General features: G+C 46.9%; 1 protein-coding gene across 4 annotated transcripts in view; it reads left to right on the top strand.

Moving 5' to 3' along the window:
* LOC142572359 (calcitonin gene-related peptide type 1 receptor-like) overlaps positions 1-20,454 on the top strand; it is a 357,475-nt gene that overhangs the window by 142,181 nt on the left and 194,840 nt on the right. For 3 of the 4 annotated variants that reach the window (XR_012826054.1, XM_075681420.1, XM_075681424.1), the window contains exon 1: positions 8,825-9,235. The exons of the other annotated variant lie outside the window; for it this stretch is intronic. The gene's annotated coding sequence lies outside the window, so the exon portion shown is untranslated. Of the gene's footprint in view, positions 1-8,824; positions 9,236-20,454 lie in introns of those variants that run through there. 4 annotated transcript variants of the gene reach the window in all.

The following is a 20,454-nucleotide window of genomic DNA, read 5'->3' on the forward strand; positions in this document are numbered from 1 at the left end:
GTGTTGCTCGATTTCTTTGCCTGAATCTATCGAAAAGGTGAAACAGCTTATTTGCTGCGCTCAAATTTCGCATTAGGAAGTAACGTAATCGTCGGCAATTTTTTATTAATTTCTCTCACACGAATGCATGGACACAACAGGCGCGCGGATAATAATTAGGCCTACCCACGTGTCTCCAATCTGTTGTTCACAGGCGCACATCCTCGATGAACGACGTGATTTAGGAATATACTTGTATAGCTGGAGATAGGACGAGGAAGGCGGATGGGGCTATGGCCCGGCTCCAGAAGGTGGCAAGCGCCGTTTATATAAGTAGAGGCTGGTCCTCGCTCCATCGTCAGTACACTGCCCAGACATGCGAAACTAGACCGGGGCGGAGAACAGAGTAGGGGCAAGAATAACTGGCTTAAGTGTGCTGTAAGAATTGTCTTTCAGGTACATTTGCACCTGTAAGTGAGAACAGGGGCGCTATAACGTAAAGCTATTCCAAACTTTTCTATACCAATTCTGCAATCAGCCCACCGCGATTGGTCAAAAACTTTTTTGAACCACCGCCAGTTCACCTGTCTGTCACGCGACGTCACGAAAACCGCGATAGCTGCCCATCTGATATGACTTGTACACACTGATTATGCATAATTTGAGCGAACAAAACAAAAATAGTTATTTCTGATTCGACGTCTTTCCACCATTAGCGCTCGGCTATTCGTCGCAAGTTTTCGGGCTGCACTCACTTCACCTGCCTCTCACGCGTCGTCATAAAACCGCGAAAACTCACCGTGTCAAAGTGACGTGTACGCGTTAAAGATGCCTTAATATGCCGAACAAAACTGAATTTTCTTCTGAATAGCCGCAGGCTGCCCCGTTCCGAAAGGAATAAAAGATGGCTGCCGCCGATCGCTCCGGCACTGGCTACTCGCCCCTGCCGGAGATCATTGGTTTATTTGGGTGTAATAAAACTCTTTGCGTGGCCGTGTAACGTTTTCGAGAACTTTCGACACGTTTACGACCTCGTTCTGCCAACGCTTGTTTGCTGAGGATCCGTTTTAGCATCATATTTAAGCTCCCGTTGCATGCCGCCACGATTGTCGACGAGCCACCGCAAGCTAAGTAAGGGAAAGCGGACCAATCGCAGACGCTGGCACCGCCCTCTTCATCCAGTTATCAATATTCAGTGCAGTGGCTCGGCCCCATCGAATCCCTCTCCACTTGAGCATGCTTCTCGCCTCTTGTGAGCCAATTAGATAAGACAAGCCGCTTAGCGCCGGCAATGTTATTCGTTTTTCAAGCAAACAAAAGGGACCTCCTATGAACGAGGGAAGCATTTGATTGGTTTGTTCAGACAACCCTGCGGGTGACCACCCAATGCTTGCGTCAGCGGTTACGCAAATTTGACGTCATCAGATTGGAATAAAAACTTATTGGAATGGTGTTACGTTATACGGCCTCAGTAGTGCAAAAGACGCGTTTGCTCAGTGTTCGCTAGTTCGAAGCAATGTCACCACCACTATGCATTTTACATAATGGCGAACAGCATTGAACGAACTTGAGATAGAGTACGTCATTTTGAGGCTCAACATGCTCAGGTCCGTTGCATACTATATGAGGCCACCCACCACATACATTGAACACAGTCGTATGCATTACCTGAAAAAAAAATTACGAATTCAGTTATTTTTGTTATTCGTCTTCGTCATGTAGTTATACGGCGTTGTTACAGCTAATTATGTGCCTAGTTCCCTTGAAATGTATTGTCCCAGAGAGAGCTGGAGGGAGTTTTGACTGCTCAGGAATTGGAATGAAAATGTTGACGGCATCGTAACTTTGAACGCCGTTAATAAGTATTGGCAGGTAAGGAAGAAAAGTGGTGTTGGAGAGGCTCCCAATGACAGAGCAAGTGCTCCGGCGTGGACGCCATATCACAACTTCTCCGCTCCGCCAGACAAAAACAAATGAAAACGCAATGAATAATCCTTGTTTACGGTTGGCCACCCTCCAAAGATCTGACCAAAGTCACAGACACAGCGACAAAGGGGCGACAACTGTTGTAATCGGAGACTCCACGTGCGGGAATAGCTCGCCAAGCGCTGCGAGCGCTCGCAATCCTTGGACAACAGGTCTCCCGCTGAGGCTGTCACGCTATGCTATTAGGCTGGCCAGAAAAGTTTAAAGCGGCTGATAAGTCACGACTCCTCGGTCGGCCTTATCGTGCGCTCGGTGCGATCCGCTTTGTCGCATAAGCGTAAGCTCGGAACTCTGCGAAGGCAAGCCAAACGAGCGCGTGCGAACACGACACTGCGCCCGCAGGGCAGCAAACGCAGTTCATACAAGCATGAAAAAACATGTACGCCTATTACGCATTTTGGCGGGAACGAAGTGGGCCTTGAGCACATCTGCATAATATGTGCAGCGGACTAGGCATGTTTTTGCGTACACAGCCCGAGTTAGACACGCCGCACGGCTCCGAGTAATCCGTTCTTCGCGCGCAACTGGAAAGTTCGTGTGCGTGCTGCGTCGAAGGCTGCCCGCGGAAGTGCAGGCGGTTCTTCTCCGGATGCAAACGGGAGTCCTCGACGCGGCATGGGTGACAAGCTTCGGCCGTGAACAGGTCGGCTTGGCGCACACCTGCTTTCGGAGACAAAGCGGTGGGTTGGCACCCAGCGCAGGTGAAGGGACTCGTCGATCGGGGAGCTGGACTACCTTGGCACGGATACCTCGAACCAGCGGTGACGACCGGCTCCTCGATTCCGCTGTGACGGCTGGTCGTTACGCGGCGTAGGTGTACACCGCCGTGCGTTAAGACAGTTATCGAAGGCCGAAGGAACGCAACAGCTGATGGCGTGTTTCTGTCGTATACCGCTGTACAGCGAGGCCTGTTAGTACAGCAATGCCGAGGCGCACGCGAAATTGTGAAGGCCGCTTCTTTCGTCCCCGCAGAGTGCTAGGATCTATGTAATGGCGCTCGAGCTTGCGGGAACACGCTGTTATCAATCGCATGGCGCCGGCAAGAGCCTGTACGTGACCGAAGGCATCTCGCAGATGACGTGAAACGCGGCGGGCACGAGAGCTTTACAACAGACAGGATCTTTCGCGGCCACCGACATAATCTGCGTGTGAGCGGTCATATACGAGCACGATTTAAACGAAAGCTTGATTGAGGCCAATATGCAAACCATATTTTTAGACGTTGCTCCGTAGACGTGCAGTCCACGTATTCGAGTGCTCCGGAAATGGATGGATCCCTTGTGAAATGAGTTCGTTTGGTTGCGACTGTGGTCGGCGCATGTACCACCGTTCACGCCTCGGCACCCCTTCGGTGCTGCTTATCCCCGCTAGGCTTTATTCATCCATTCAAACATATCAAATTCACCGCGAGGTCTAGCGAGAAAAAGCGCATAATTTATTTATTTATTTATTTATTTATTTATTTATTTATTTGTTTATTTATTTATAAGTACATCCCAGGTTCCAATCGGAACATGGGAGAAAAATATATCTAAAGCACATAGAGCATAAACAGAAACAAAGGAACGTTATTAATGACTGCGAAAAAAATTGTATGCAATACTGAACAGAGAAATTTACAAGAACTGAGGGTATAAATTAGAGCGGACTGTTTCACGATAAGTCATGGCGACATGGCTGCCAGGAATATCATTCCAGACTGCAGTGGTTCGGGACAACGCTGAGGAATTGAAAGCTTTGGTTCTACTGAATATTCGCGTGAGGCTGAGATGACGATGAAGACGCCTATAGAAGTACGTAGTGGGGTTACAAGGGGCAATTGGTGTTGTGTTGTACCGTGAATGCATTTGTGTATCTGACGTAACAGAGCAATTGTTCTACGGGTACGTAATGCTTGAAGGGATAAGTCTAATTTAGTTAGAGTGGCACTAGGACGGCGGTCGTAGTTGGACGAAATGAATCTGGCTTTTTTTTTGTTTTGTACTACTTCTAACATCCTCGTCTTCTTTCATGCTCAGAAAAAACAATTATGTAGCACGTATTGAGCAACAGAAAGTTGTATCGGGAGTTTCTCATGTTGCTCTACAATTTTTTCATTGACACTTTTCATCTAATTATGATATTAGAGAAGTTGATGAAAAAATTGAGACAAATTATGTAATTAGACGAAACGGAAAAAATAATCTGAGTACTTCCACGCGACGGCAAACAACACTATACTCAAAGATCTTGCTATACCGCGCACTCAAAGATAGTCAAGCGCGGTATAGCAAGATCCTGCATGAAGGCTGCCCTCATCCGGTCTTGTGACCACCAAGTGGATGTAAGCTTAGAAAAGCAAGTAGCCAGGCTGAAGCTCGCAGGTTTCCCGGCACCGCTTTTGACCAGCATCGCTGAAAGCTTCGCAATGAACCTTAAAGGAAAGCAGTCGGCAGCTGCTCTATCTGAGAATCGCTCACGGCAATTGGTTGCGGTTATACCATATGTGCACCAGGTTGCGCACAATCTCAATAAGGTTGTCGGCAGGGCAGGTGTCAGGTTCCTGTTCACTGCCAAAAATAAGTTAGGTAGCCTGTGCCACCAAGTCAATCGGGTAAGCAAGAACAAAAAAAATTGTAAAAAGCAGCACAGACAGAGGTTTGTTGGTGACTGTTGTGACTGTGTGGTGTATAAGATCGCCCTTTCATGCAATCGTTTCTATATCGGCCAAACGGGGCGGTGCATCAATGACCGCATGCGCGAGCACTCAAACAAATTTCAAGAACAGGCAAAAGATAGTCAGTTGTCACTGCATTGCAATGAATGCAGCTGCAAGCCATCTTTTGAAGGTGTGACCTACCTGTCAAAATACCGCGATGACCGCGCACGCCTTATTTCCGAAGCTTTCCACATTCACGTTAGTGGCGAAGCGTGTGTAAGCCTTCCCTCCATTTCTCTCCTTCCGAAAGACATTGCCTTCCTATCGCATCAATTGCAATCCCCCTGCGCATGCCCCATTCTGTTGATTCTGTGGTTTCAGATAGCGGCGGAGCAAATATATACTGACTGAAAGAATAAAGACACTTTGGTTGTTAGTCAGCGCTGTTGTCTGTGTCCCTTCCCTCGTCCTGTCGTTTGGCGCTGTTTTTATTACTCGTAACCATGAACCAACCAGCCCAAATGCGTACTCTTCTGAAGAAAACAAGTTAATATGCACTTCTTACTGTGCCTCTGCTTGCAAGGCAACAATCGAACATGTCAAATGATCATAGTTAGATTAGTTCAAACGAAAGGGCAAAAATGTCGAAGAAAAATGGGAGCTTACGGGAAAATACACGACAAATCCAATGCGCACCGCACGACTGTCAGTGAGTCGCATAACCTATCAATCAAAGCTCGAAATTTTAGAGGTCTTTTCTGAGCTGACTGACATAATTGAGTCCTGCTTTATGCGTTCTGCAGGCTTCACTTAGTTCGGGTGTCAATTAGTCTTGGTGGAGAAATAGAATTTCGGTGCGCCACCGGACTTCTCATTCTTAATGCTTCATTATTATTAGCCGTAAACCGTCTGGCTTGCTCTGAAAGCGTGGTAGCACACCTGGTGCTGGCTAATCATGCACTGACGAAAGGAGCGGGGCGGACATGCACCGACAACCGTGGCTGCAGCAGGAACTAGTTAGAAGAAAATTCATATCGCAGCGAATAAGCAGCTTTATTTAGTGTTCACGGAAAATATTGAAGTGAGAACGATCAGCAGGAGGGACCTCCAGGAACTAATCAACGCGGAGTTTGCGCGCACATTTGAAAAAGACGCACAATCGTGTTATCAATAGCAGAAATATTTAGACGCTTATACGCGGAATTTGAAGTTAATGTCAGCCGCGGGCATAACTAAAACTATATATATATATATATATATATATATATATATATATATATATATCGCAGCAATTTTGTTAAGGGGTTGTACTGGCCGTCTGCCTTCCTCTAGAGATTCCGAGGAGCCGTTCATTTTCTTGTCCGACCTAAACGAATATAACTTGCACAATCTATAAATTAAGCTTTCGGAAAACCATGCAAGAAAAATTGTTTTTCAGTGAACGCTGTTGGTAACATTGAGACCATATCGAAAACTACTTTAGCACTCCGTTTAAACTGCGGACAACTGAAGATGTGATAAACTTTAGCAGTTAACACACATTGTATTTGCTCAAAGATTCTGGATGACTTTCGGAATTCTCATTTGCCTACCATCAATGTCTCTGTCTTGCTTTTTAAGAAAGGTGAGCCCTGATGCACGGACATTCTTTAGGGTATTTAGCTTTTGGGAGAAGTTCGTGTGGATGTAATGTGTTTGCTACGTGGCCAATCTCACGTTGCGGGTAATACATGGCGGCCGAATGTCTTAGGGCAGTTAGACGTGCCGAATTGTAGCGTATATGTGGGTAGTCAGTGTAGTGCGGGCGAAACTTGTCTCAGCCTTATGTCTCTGTATGTTCGTGTGTGTTGTTTAGGACTGTACACTAATTGATTGGTCTTCCTTTTTTTGGCAAGCTATGTTATGAATATTTTCTAACCTACGCCACCGCTTCTTTTTTATCTTACAGTATATTTTCGAGTCTTTTTTATTACAGTAGAGAACAGGTATTCGGCTTTAACTCAGGAAGCGGACCTTAGTGTTGCAACAATGAACGACAATCTAACGGGCATCATTAAGGAGTGTGCAACAGAAGTTTGTGGTAACTCCGTTAGACAGGATACCAGTAAGATATCGCAGGAGACGAAAGATCTCATCAAGAAACGCCAATGTATGAAAGCCTCTAACTCTACAGCTAGGATAGAACTGGCAGAACTTTCCAAGTTAATCAACAAGCGTAAAACAGCTGACATTTGGAAGTATATGGATAGAATTGAAAATGCTCTCAGGAACGGAGGAATGCTAAAAGCAGTGAAGAAGAAACTAGTAATTGGCAAGAATTAGATGTGTGCATTATGAGACAAAGCCGGCAATGTCATTACTAATATGGATGAGATAGTTCAAGTGGCAGAGGAGTTCTATAGAGATTTATACAGTACCAGTGGCACCCACGACGATAATGTGAGTGAGAATAGTCTAGAGGAATTTGAAATCCCACAAGTAACGCCGGAAGCAGTAAAGAACGCCTTGGGGGCTATGCAAAGGGGGAAGGCAGCTGGGGAGGATCAGGTAGCAGCAGATTTGTTGAAGGATAGTGGGCAGATTGTCCTAGAAAAACTGGCCACCCTGTATACGCAATGCCTCATGACTTCAAGCGTACCGGAATCTTGGAAGAATGCTAACATAGTCCTAATCCATAAGAAAGGGGACGCCAAAGACTTGAACAATTATAGACCGATCATCTTACTGTCCGTTGCCTACAAAGTATTTACTAAGGTAATCGCAAATAGAATCAGGAACACATTAGACTTCTGTCAATCAAAGGACTAGGCAGGATTTCGTAAAGGCTACTCAACAATATAACATCTTCACACTATCCATTAGGTGATAGAGAAATGCGAGGAATATAACCAACCCTTATATATAGCTTTCATTGATTACGAGAAAGCGTTTGATTCAGTGGAAACCTCAGCAGTCATGGAGGCATTACGGAATCAGCGTGTAGACGAGCCGTATGTAAAATACTGAAAGATATCTAGAGTGGCTCCACAGCCACCGTAGTCCTCCATAAAGAAAGCAACAAAATCCCAATAAAGAAATGCATCAGGCAGGGAAATACGACCCCTCTCGAATGCTATTCACAGCGTGTTTACAGGAGGTATTCAGAAACCAGGATTGGGAAGAATTGGGGATAACAGTTAATGGAGAATACCTCAGTAACTTGCGATTCACTGATGATATTGCCTTGCTTAGTAACTCAGGGGACCAGAGAGAGAGAGAGAGAGATAAGATAATGCAGAGAAAGGCAGGGTGATTAACCAGAGGTAGTTCCGGTTGGCTACCCTGCGCAGGGGGAAGGGTTCAGGGGGATAAAAAGAGAAATATAGTGGAAAGGGAAGATAGAAAGAAAGAGAGACAAGCATGAACAAAGCGCGTACACTACAGAGTGGTACGGGGCGGCATTCTGAGACTCTGTCGTGAAGCCCCGTAGACCTCAGGAACCTTAATAACCCGAGTAAGGCCTTCAACGCGGAAGTTCTTTCGGAGCATTGGCCTAAAGCTTTTAGTTCTGATAGTGGACGATTGTCCAACTGGTCCAGAACTCTGCACATCACTTGTCTATGAGCTATATCGCGGGCAGACACAGATAAGATGTGCGAGCGTCTCGTCGATGTTGCATGTGTCGCACGTGGGGCATGAGCAGGACATGTAATGAGGAGCGAAGACAACCGATAGTCATTAAGGGTTACGGACTGGACTCCAAGGGAAGGGAAGCATAGCAGGGGGCGGCAGAAAGTTAGGTGGGCGGATGAGATTAAGAAGCTTGCAGGGGCAGCATGGCCACAATTACACAATTAGCACATGACCGGGGTAGTTGGAGAAGTATGGGAGAGGCTTTTGCCCTGCAGTGGGCGTAACCAGGCTGATGATATATATATATATATATATATATATATATATATATATATATATATATATATATATATATATATATATATATATATACCCGCCATTCGTGTAGTGAGCCCTTAATATTAATGCTACAGATGGATCATCATCGAAATACAGCTTGCGCGTACACTTTCTTTCGCGCATTGGCGGCGCTTCCGAAGAGCCACGCAACGGCCAGTGAGGGATGCCATGGGAAACAGTAGCGCGCGGCGCATTCTCCGTCGGTCGCGATGCGCTGCTACCCACGGTGGCGAGATGGGCGTGCGTCCTTGGAAGAAGAGCGTCGTCGGGAGGAACGCGAACGAGACGGCGTTTCGCCGCGAAGCCGCCGCTTCCGTTCGCCCAGCACCGTTCTCTTCTTGCGCGCTCGCTCGCGAGACGACGCACGGGAGCAGGTGTTCGGCCGGTGGCTCACTCTTTCTCGTTCGTGAAACAATGGCCCCGGCTGGGATAACACGCGAGCAGCGCCGTGTACAGAAAGCGAACGCCCGCGAGAGCTATACGGCGTCACCTGATGCACGGTCACAGGGAGGCTGCTGCCTGCGAGGCTTAAGTATATAGCATTGCCCCTGTGTTTGTGTGTGTGTGCGTGCTGTGTTCTGAACGGCAAGACGCGCAGTGAAGGTTGTTTTTTTTTATCATTACTGTTTTTTTTTTTCCTGGCTGACACTGTGCTTCTGTAGGGACGAAGCGTACGAGAAGGTGAGCTCTATCTTTTTGGTTACGCTTACTGGGCCCGTCCCATTATCGGACGTGATGCTGAGGTCTTGCAGGTAATACGGGCGGGTTAGAGAGACTGTGTCTACAGCGAAGCTCCTCCGCAGAGCCACAGCGTCGTCATCCGAAGTATGTTCACGGTGCGGTGTACGCTGCGAGGCTTAGGCAGGATTAGCGTCGTCTCCTGCGTTCCTTATTGTCGCGCGATTAAGCCGTTCGATGAATCTATTGCCGCTTCATGTTGCTCGTGTGGTATCCCGTTAATGACCGAGACGGGGAGCTTTGGCTTTGCTTGCATGTCTTGCGGATGCGGCATTGTTATCTAGAAATGGGGGCTTAGCCTGATCGCGTGGACTGACATCTGGTGCACCGAGGAACTGTCGCAGCGAAGTTGCGCTGCCACGTTTTTTTGGGGAATTATATTTTCCGTATACTCAAGAATATAGCTCGTGTCTATTTTTTTTTTCGAGTGCCCCAGACGCTTAGAACACGCAGCCTGCTTGAAAACGCGGTTATGTTTATCTCACCGCGCTGTCCATCGAAAGACAGATCGATCTGTTGTTGTGTACGCCTAGCATCTGTTTCTTGGCTGGACATTATCTGAGTCAAAAAACCTAACCGCCTTTCCTTTTTCTTTTTTTTTTCATTTGCTGAACGTTGCATAAGCGACAGTAATCATCAAGTGGTAGTTAAGAAGAAAGGGCCACCATTCAATATTAGGCAAACACGTGCAATTTAGCACGTGCAATTATTCTGTCCTTCCTTCTATATGAGGATCACATTCACAGTGTTTATACCGGATGCGCTATTCTGCACATGAAGGCCGATAGATGACATTTTTTTCTTGCCTTCCGTATTATGACTAGATAGCTGTCACATTAATTTTGTTCGCGGATCACCAATTCAACGACGCTGCTGACATCCTGTCCCTATTTTTCGCTTGTCTCGCTCGTTCGAGGTCCTATAGTAGTTATCGTGACAATTCCAGATGCTCTTACAAGCACCGCGACGACTGCACTAACCGGCATTCGCATAAGTCGATAAAAAATAATTTGCCAGGAGAAGTAAGACAATAAAATTCACAGGTATTTAAACCACGAGTGTTCATTAAAAATATAAAAGCGATTCGGTTGCTTATGTCTTCACCCTTCAGCATTGAAGTAACCTATTGCTCTATCTTTCTTCTTTCTTTTTTTAGTTGCATAAAGGATATAATTTGCCATTATTACTTTACTTAATACTGTTATCTATTGTTTAAATATGGCCTTACCAAATACCGAATGCGGCTGGTACCAAGCTAGTAAACAATATTACTGTTGATGAAACTATAGTTAAGCGTGACTGACAGCATCTTCATTTTGGATATTTATTTATTTATTTATATACAGGGTTTTTCACGTCACTTGTGCCAAGGATTAAAAAAAAAAAAACATGTGGTTACCGGCAGCTAACGATACGACAGCTAAGAATACGATAGCGCATGAGCGCCACTCACGTGGTTTTATTTAATATTTCGCGGGCTTTCTGTAAACGCCGAAAAAATCACCACGCAGCATGTACGTTGCCACGAAAAATTGGATCGCTCGTTTCTGAACCCCCTCTACAACGCAACGAAACGCACTAGGCCCTAAAGTTAACATTAGAAATTGCACAATTAATCTTAGTTAATTAACTAATTAAGCGGTATATAAAAGATACCCTAAGGAGGGCTACATGACGGCAAACCATATGCCGTTAGTTTCGTTCAGCTGCGGCTAACCACTTTTTAAATCACTCGCACAAGTTACGTGAAACAGCCTGTGTAGTCGATGGTGGTTGCGCAATAGACGATACTGAGAAGAAAATTTCGTTCAGCGGTGGCTGTCGGTAAGTTTGGCGAAACTAGAACGAACATTCACAGTTTGTTGGTATACGTCGCTTCTGCGTGTAAGATCCTTGAAATATCGGGTGTTTAACAGGCTCTACTGGCTCTTGTTGGCCTAACGAAATCCGCCCTCATACAATCGATCGATCTGTTTCACACGTCGCTGAAGTTCATAGACGGGAGAGAAAAAAAAAGCGCCATGCTGTTTTTACTAATTTTATTTTTCGCTAAGGTTGTGCTTGAGCTAGGTTACCATTGTTTGGTATTTTTCTTTTTGTCGTTGCTTGAACAACTCGCGCAGCCTGTGCGGGGGAGGCGACATAAAACATCCTGAAAACTCGGCGGCACGCCATTACTTGCTCGTTACTCTCACCATGGAAACCTGGAACCCCTGCCTTGTTAGCTGCATTTGTTCAGCTGCATTATTTCACGAAAAAACCAGCACGTTTCCCTCATGCGGATAAGCGAGCGGCAAAGCTTACAGCGAAACTGACTATGCAGCGCCACGAGTATAGTCTTCGTCAGTTGGCGGTCATGTGTGGCGGCATGGCTGTTACCGAATGTTAGCCAGAGAACATCCACCAACGCAGGCTGTGTATGTGGCCACTACCAGGCCGTTAGTCGTGTATCATTGCTACACCCCGTTCCATACATAGCAGATGCCGCTGTGGAAGCCGCGCAAGAAGTTCGGTCAAGAAAAGCTATCGCCTCCGCGCGTGCTTCCTTGCGCGCCAACAGCGGTCGCTCGCGCGAGCATGCACGTGAGGCTCCTCGCGACGGGTTGCAGACAAAAAAACCCGCAAATAATAACACAAATAAAAGTCATCTAGAACAACGCAGCCGTGCACAACAGTGTGTTTGTTTCTAAAGGCTGTTTCACATGGCGCGATTGGGGCGAAAAAAATCGTTCTGCCGCGCACGTTGCAGAGCGATTTTCGCTCAGAGCTTTCACATGCGTTTGCGGCAGCGCGATATCCGTCGCAGCGATGCGCAAGGTTGCCTCTTGCTCACAAAGTATCCATGCCTGCATCGTTAAATAAAAACAACATGGAAACTAGTCAAATATTCGAATTTTCGTATTTTTATTCGATAATAGAATAAGTACACCATTTGTAACGTTTAAAAGGGTTGAGACTTTACGACAGCTTGCAGATACGGTGAGTGAAGCGCTGCACAACACCGCAAGTATGAGCGTGCGGCTTGCGCGGCGTCGGTGGGGTGGTTCCGTTTAGTACACACTAGTTTCGTTGTTACTGTGGAAGCCTCAACTTTTTGCCCTGGATGATTATTTGCTTTTGCGAAGAACAAACTACTGTTGAGTGTACATATATATAAGCAGCTGGCGCGATTTGTAGGGATTAAGAGATTGACGACGGCGGCAATCAAGTGGGTACCTGCTTTATGTTGAAGTGGCGTCCTTCTCCCGATCTAGATAGCGTGCAGCTTCTCCTTTCAAACGAATTGTGTAAGCGAAAGAAAAAAATGTATGAAGCTCCTAAGCCGCAAACGCTGGTGGGTACGCCCTTAACATAGCTAGAACTGACGCGCGACATTGCTCCACAGAGCTACCAACGCGCGGTGAAACGCACATTGCCCCTCCCACATCGCGCCGGTCGCTGCGACTGAGCGACGGCGCGACCAACTTGTTGGAATCCAGTCGCGGAGAGCCCACGACGTCGCGGCGGTCGCTGAGCGACGGAATTCGCTGTGTCGCGGACTGAAAATCGCGCCATGTGAAACAGCCTTAAGGGTTAAAACACGTTTCCTTCAGTACTGGGCCTATACTTCCCGCTCTCCCGCTCTTGTCCCCTCGCATTAGAAGCCACGCTTACTGACGTCAGCCGACAGCGCTCATTTTCTTTGCAGTCTGTCCCTTTACACCAAGCCGCCACCGACAACAACCTCACGTGACATCACTCTACTAACCCGTTAATACCAACATGCCGAAGATGACGGGGCCGCCTTTAAGGAAGATAGGTTCTCCTATCGAAACGCTGGCCAGCCTTTTTGAGGCACCTTATCCCCGTTTATTACCATTTTAACACAGTGTGCTACTCCATCTGTCAGTCCCCTTCTTGATTTTATACATAAAAAAGAACAGTTGCGCACAATTGCGGTCAAAAAACATCGAGCTATATCCTATTGCGAACGAAGCCACTGCAAGATGTCTAGTCTCCACAGCGTTGACTGCTATGCACGGAACGAAGTATAGGAACAGCCAACAACGAATAATCGCAACCCCGATGCGGTCTCGAGTAGAGTGTCACTGATAAGCCTTCACTGAGATCAGCCATCAAAGGAGCCTGTATCGCAGCCTCGAAGCGATCGTATGACCGTATTCTAAGAACGCGCAACCGGACGCCGACGTGGGTTACGCCAGTGCAGCATGCAGGAACACGCGTTGTGTACTAGAGCGGAGAGCATATAAATACTAAGCTCCAATGGAGTGAAGGGTGTCGAGACACGGGTATAGCGAAGGAATTCCGCCGGATACAGCGAAACTTACGCAAGGAATGGGGCATATTTTCGGCAGTGTAGACGAGACCCCTAGTACTTTTGAATAATGCGAGAACGCCGTTAAATAGATTGCTTGCCCTTGTTCGCAAGCGAAGGTTTTCTCTTTCTTTCTGTTGCCTGCGTTTCCCTCGCTTTTCCAAGAAGCGTGCGGCAAGAGCTCCGTGACAACCACTCCCAAGTTTTCTGGACATGTCAACCACCTTGAATGTCGTTATCGTGTGCTACAAAAACAATAAGTCTTTAAATGATGAGAACATCTTGCGGGCCTAATTCGTTCATTATTAAGGAGCGATAGTCACTGCGCGCTACGGGAAGCAGACAACACAAGCAAAAGCAACACGGAGAAAGCTTGAGTGTGAAGCTCTCTTCGCGTTCGATCTTTCTGTTTGTGGTGTCTGTTTCATGTCTCCTGCAATAACTGTCACGCCTCAATTCTTTAGACAAATCCGTCCAACCCACACATCTGCATGTCTTCTCCTCAAACAACATTTGTACTGACTTCTACTTTGTATGGGTAAAGAGGGAACTATGACGTGACGCTATCAAAAACCTGCCAATGGTGACAAGAGAAGTAACTGATATATCGAGACATAAATGTGACATAGGCGCCTAATAACGTGCTGGAGAACAAACTCATCCGAAATACATGAAAAAAAAATATTGTGCAAGAAAGGCTCTCGTTGCATTCAGAGGCAACGAGCAGTGTAACGAGTCAGGGTGAAACAGTTCATAGTTGACGATGCATTGCACAGATGCGGCTGCATTGCCCGTGGCCTCGTTGCTAAAGCAACTCGGGGGACCATCGACTTGTTTCGCAAGAACAGCTGAGTGCGAACGTCTTGTTGTGATTTGGAACAATAATATCATTGCTTCGGAGCGTAAACAGTGGGACACACTGTAAGTCTAATTTGCATGGAGACTCGTTGCAGCCGTGTCAAAACGCTTCGCTTCCCTAGTTCCACGATTACAGCAATAACATTATCTGGAAATACTCACGCCCTTGTGCAGCAGAGAGAGAGAGAGAGAGAAAGAAAGAGAGAGAAAAAGGATGCATAGAAAGGCAGGGAGGTTAACCAGAGGTAGTTACGGTTGGCTACCCTGCATGGAGGGGAAGGCTGAAGGGGGATGATAAGAGAAAGAGAGTGGAAGGAGGAGATAAAGAGAAAGAGAGACGAGCATGAACAAACCGCGTACACTATAGAGCGGTAGGAGGCGGCGTTCTTGTAGTCTATCGTGAAGCCCCGTAGACCGCAAGAACCTTAATAACGCGAGTAAGGCCTCCAGCGTGGTTGTTCTTTGGGAGCACTGACCTAAAGACTTGAGTTCTCATAGTGGACGATTGTGCAACTGGTCCGGTAAGCTGCACGTCATTTGCCTCTGGGCACTATATCGCGGGCAGACAAAGATAATATGTGTGAGCGTCTCATTGCTGTTGAATGTGTCACACGCGGAGCTGTTGGCCATTCCAATAAGGAAAGCATATGAATTCCTAAATGTAACTCCTAGTCACAAACGGTACAGCACGGTCTGTACGTTCACGCCGTGATAACCCAGGCGGTAGGTACATCCGCATGTCCAGAGACAACTACCGCAAACGACATATGGTGAAAACATTAGACTCCCACAGAGGCAAAGTACATTCGCGGGACATCAATCGCAGCCCAGCCGCAGCGTCTCTTCGCGAAAGCGGAATCAAGACACGTTGACCACTTTCATGTGCTAATCGGGCGGCTTCGTCGGCTTGGAGGGTGTGATCGAGTGCATTGCCTAACATGAGTTGTATGGACTCTGATTACGAAACTAACGAAATAAGTTTGAAACTTTCAGAGTGAAAAGTAAAGTTTAGTGAAGGGTAGGTATTAGTGTCGCTCCGCTAAGGCCCAGTTTATCTCATTCAGTGGTGTTGTTCGCATTTGTGTGCGCATATTTCTTTTTAGTTCTTTCCAGTCGCTCAAGCATAAGAAAAAGAAAGGCACGGATTTCGGGCAGTGGTTCAAGTGGGTAACAGAGGCTCTGCTTACACGGCGTGACTTGAATTCACTTCAGACTGCAGGGTGCAGTGGACCACGTGTAGTACGATCTTTGACGGTTCTTTTGGCGTGCGGCGTTCCGTCAGCAAAGTGCGATAATTCGTTTTATTTTCTTCCCTCCTAGTAAAGTTTGCAACCACTAATTATATTGTGTTTGTGGTTTGGGTCGTTGATTAAGGTCCGTCTACGGCAAAAGAAAGGGATGTGATATATCTGATTGTAGACTTAATCGAAATTTAGTTACTCTTACAAGAAATATCTGCGTCGAGAAACGTCGCATGAGTTCAAGCAGTGGTCCAAACATTGTAGGGGGCCTCGAAGTTTCTTCATGTGGCTGCTTTCTCTCCTTACGTCGCGTATAGAGTCGGCAAACACGGTAGCAGCACTGCGCGACTGAGGCGGAGAAAGGGGAAGTAGGTTTGTGCGCGCGTTGGCTCGGCTGTACTCTGCGCCGGCTGAGTCTCCCTGTGGCCTCCTCCTGGACCTCGTTTTACCCTGTAAATAAACATCTTTCGTAACGTCTTTGGTAGAGGTGCGGAGTAAATTCTGGATGATCCTGGACGACCCAGCTCTACCGACTGTCCGACGGAGTAGACACTAGGCCCGTTTGAAACCAGAAGCAGCGGGCATGGCCGATATCGCAGAAGGCAATGGCGAGCCCACCTGCGGCGAACCAGACAGCAATCACGCAGGGCAGTCTGCCTACTGGACACCACTGCGAGGCCACCTACCTTTTTGCGGAAGGCGAGTGAAGACGTCGACGACTGGCTGAAACACTACAAAAGAGTGAGTCGCCACAACCATTGGAGCACTGCGAAGCAGCTTGATAAGGTGGGGTTTTTTTTCTCTCTGGAACCGCGCTCCACTGGTTTGAAAACCAGAGAACGTTCTGACGAGGTGAGGTAATATTGTAGAAGAATTCACCTAGTGCTTCTGGGAGCCGACCTCTAAGAAAAGTAAGGCTGAGCAGACGCTTTTCCAACGAGCTCAGTTACCTGGCGGAACTTGTACAACGTACACAGAGGCTGCTTTGAAATTATGCGGAATCGTCAGCGCCAGCATGACAGACGAAGACAAAGTAGGACATCTGCTTAAAGGAATTGCTCAGGATGTTTACAATTTTCTTATAACGAAGGAAAATCTTAGTACTCCGTCTGATTTCAAGAAACACTGCCGGGCGTTTGAAGCGCTGAATATAAGAAGGATTGGACCAAAGTTCGGACGCTTGGACAATGTCACCATTATTGCAAGTGTGTCCATCCCCGCCCATGACGACATCTCCGTGATTCGGCAAGTGGTTAAAGAACAGCTTGACCGCCTTAAAGTTGTTGACGACACTCATGCGTGCCATCAGCGTGCATTTGAGAATCGCTCTCATGCGCCACCGGCCCCCTGGGCCCGTCAGAGTTACCGAGAGCCTCGCAGGGGCTATGCTGATCGTCCGGAAAGCAGCAACTTGCGACCGCAACCAACAGGCGTGGGACGCCGGCAAGATGCACCACAACGATTAGTTCCGCAGGCCCCTCCCTCCTACAACCAGCCTGCGAATTCGTTTCTACCCGTGACACCCATGTCACCGGTGTCACTCGTGACAAGCCACCGCCGCCGGCAGCGTGCTCCACGGTTTAATGCCTATACACCCCGCGTGCCCGCTGACGAGCCCTGGCCGTATCCCAGTTCCTTCCAACGGCTGCAGCAGGGACGCGCGAACCGCAGTGACTCCTCCGTTTCGGAGCGCAGCCTCGCATCACTACCGACACGACAACGGTGCTCTGCGTCACCTCGTCGTCGCTCGTTGTCACCGCCGCCGCTGGGAAACTAGTTGGTGCGACCGACGGGGGTGAGGCCGCAATATATTCATCTTCATCGAGACACCCTTGAGCAATAATGTTGAAAAACAAAGTATGTGTTTCAGCTGACAATGTGAGTGCTTTTGCTTTAATTGATACCGAGGTGACAATTTCTGTTATGATGCTGTCTTTCAAAAATCATCTTGGACAAAAAGTAATGTTTTCTTGGGATCGGAACGCTACCTTTCGCGGAGTTCGCGGGCAAATGTTACGCCCACTTGGAGTCTGTTCTGTTTCAGTTATGATAGGGGACGAGGCACTTTGAAGTGAAGTTACTGTGCTTGCACGCGCAACGCATGCCATTATTTTAGGAATTAATTTCTTCCGTGAGTACGAGGCAACTTCAGATTGTGACACTGGCGTGATTTCTCTTCGCCGCGACGCGCGAACTTCAATCACAAATAACACGAGTGATGCCGCGGACGTTCTCTCCGTGTCGCAAGATGTGTGTTTGCCCCCTCAGACTGCAATGTCTGTACCTGTCAACCCTGCTCGCCCTCGTACGGGTTCTTGTTGTGGTTTGGCCGAGCCCGATTATAAGAACGTGCTCAGGAAAATGTTATAGCCCCTCGCTCCCTCGTTGTCACCACTGATGGTTGTACTTGTTTGTGGACAGTGAACGTATCAACCCAATCCATAACTTTGCCTCTAGCACTTAAACTGGCAAGATTTGACGAACCAGCCATTGTCAGCGTCGGAACGGTCGAAATGTCAACTGCCGGAAAAAAATCCAACCCCGATTTAGCAAATGAGAATTTTTTCTTGCAGCAGGGGTCTGTAAAAATAAATCCTAAATATTTGATGTCACAGAATTCACGGCTCAAATAGTGTAACCTCAGAGAGCTATCACTGTGAGAGACAAAGCTTATTTTGTACAATATTTCTTGCCCAGTACAGGCTACAGAAAATTACCAAAAAATGTGTTGCAGACACCCTAGAAATGACTGTTTATTGTATCAGTATGTGGCAATGAAGACAACCACGTGTTATGTTGTGGGTTGAACAATTCGAGCAGAAAAGAAATTGACATGATTATATGAGAATCTCAAAAGAACAGACTGCTGGGCTAATTGCGGCTCCATAACTTGAGGTAGAGCGCAAAAGAGCACGCAGGACGACAGGAGGAGACGAAGACAAAATTCTTAATATTTCATCTTTCTCAGATAAGAAGCTCACGTTCATGCCTGTATTACCAACATATGCCGTGCACTTTACAATTAAATATCTAGTGAATTATTGCGTACGAGCGCTATGGTAGGTTGAAATTATCAACAACAAACTGTTTTCGCCAGGACATTTTAGATATGTATTTTCATTTCGCACGTCTTCTGTAGCTTTCTACGATGTACTTGCCTAGAATGTCTTACTATATTAAAAGTTAGCCAAGTTAACTGTTAATCAATTGTGCACAGGTGCTTAAAGATAACAACGTGTACAATATTCTTTGCTTCTGCTTCTCATAAGTGTTGTCACAATCTGCTACATTGTTTTGAGCGAAGGCGACTCTCCAAGCAGTACTGCATTGTGAATCCCATGACCAGCTACAGTTTCAAACAACGCAATTCATTGCCGGACTGCTCAAAAATGCGCGCATCACATTGCTGTGGCGACCGGACCACGATGTCATATGAAGCAATTAGACGGCGAACGACTCTGCGTGGTCCGTCCATCAACAAAGCCTATGTGGGGGCACTGGCGCATGATGCGAGAGCTTCAGCATTCTATATTCTAATTCGAGCACGTCGCAAAACATGCGTTTGTGACATAATGTACCGGTCTGTACCGCAATGTATTCTCCCGGAAAGGATGAGCACGTTGATCTTTAGATTGAGGAATATTGGCATTTTCGGTTGTATTTTCCCCGGGATTCAAACTGACCGGCACACCTGGCAACAAAAGAACTTAATTAATAATTTTGTCACAAGACTACGCGTCGATGACCTTGTACGATGATGGGAACAGACAGCTGAATGAGCACTATTACAGTTTTAAAAGTCCGCATGCCGTCCTGTGTTGCACCCTCTGACAGAGCTGTGAGTACTTTATTACAGGTTTGCCAGCACAATGTCATTAGCAGAACTGAAATTCGGGCTAATTTATTTATTGTTCTGTCGTCGGGCGCCAAACGGAACACGGGAATAAAATGTTAAACGAATTATGGGGTTTGACCCGCTAGATAGCGCGATGTGATTGGGAGGCACGCCGCAGTGGAGTACTCCGGAGTAATTTTGACTACCTGGGGTTCTCCAACGTGTACCATATATGCGTGGTGCCCGAGCGTTTTTTGGATTCCTCCCGCATCCGAATGAGGCCGCCGTGGCAGGAGTCGAACCCGCTACCTCGCATTCCGCAGCGCAACGCCACTGAGATACTGCGGCTGGTCAGAACGTATGAGAAACGCGCCATTGCCTCTTCTTTTATATTCTTCATGGCATCTGAAGCATGCACTCCGAGTTCTTTGCCTTGTTCTCTTCCCTTTAATGCACCGTTTTGTTTCAGTTTTCAATAGTAAAAGAGCCAACTATATAGCTTGTGCTAGTTTTCCTCTACATGCTATTTATTTTCTCCTTTCCATCGTTGTGAGCTTTAACGTTTCCTTGGAGGCCTACGAGAACAATGCTACTGAAGGACCCACATAGAAGGCAGGGCGTCCTGGGACAAACAGAAGCGGAACGATTCTCTTTGTTTGTTGTCTGTCGGCTTTCACCATGTCCTACCCTCGGGGTATATCATGGTGGCATTCTAATATTGAAGACATTGTGAAATGCCGAAGGTAGATACGTTCCACCTTGAAAAATAAGAAAGAAAACAAAAGAACCTCCATTGGCTATAGGATAATTTCGCACCGTCACATTTTGTTTTCTTTTACTGAGTAGAGAAAACGTTCACCGTACTGAGTATACACTTTGTCGGCAGCTCCTGTCTTGCAATATTTTCTTGAGA

The sequence above is a fragment of the Dermacentor variabilis genome, chromosome 2 (assembly GCF_050947875.1).
Source record: "Dermacentor variabilis isolate Ectoservices chromosome 2, ASM5094787v1, whole genome shotgun sequence".
Taxonomy (NCBI): Eukaryota; Metazoa; Arthropoda; class Arachnida; order Ixodida; family Ixodidae; genus Dermacentor; species Dermacentor variabilis.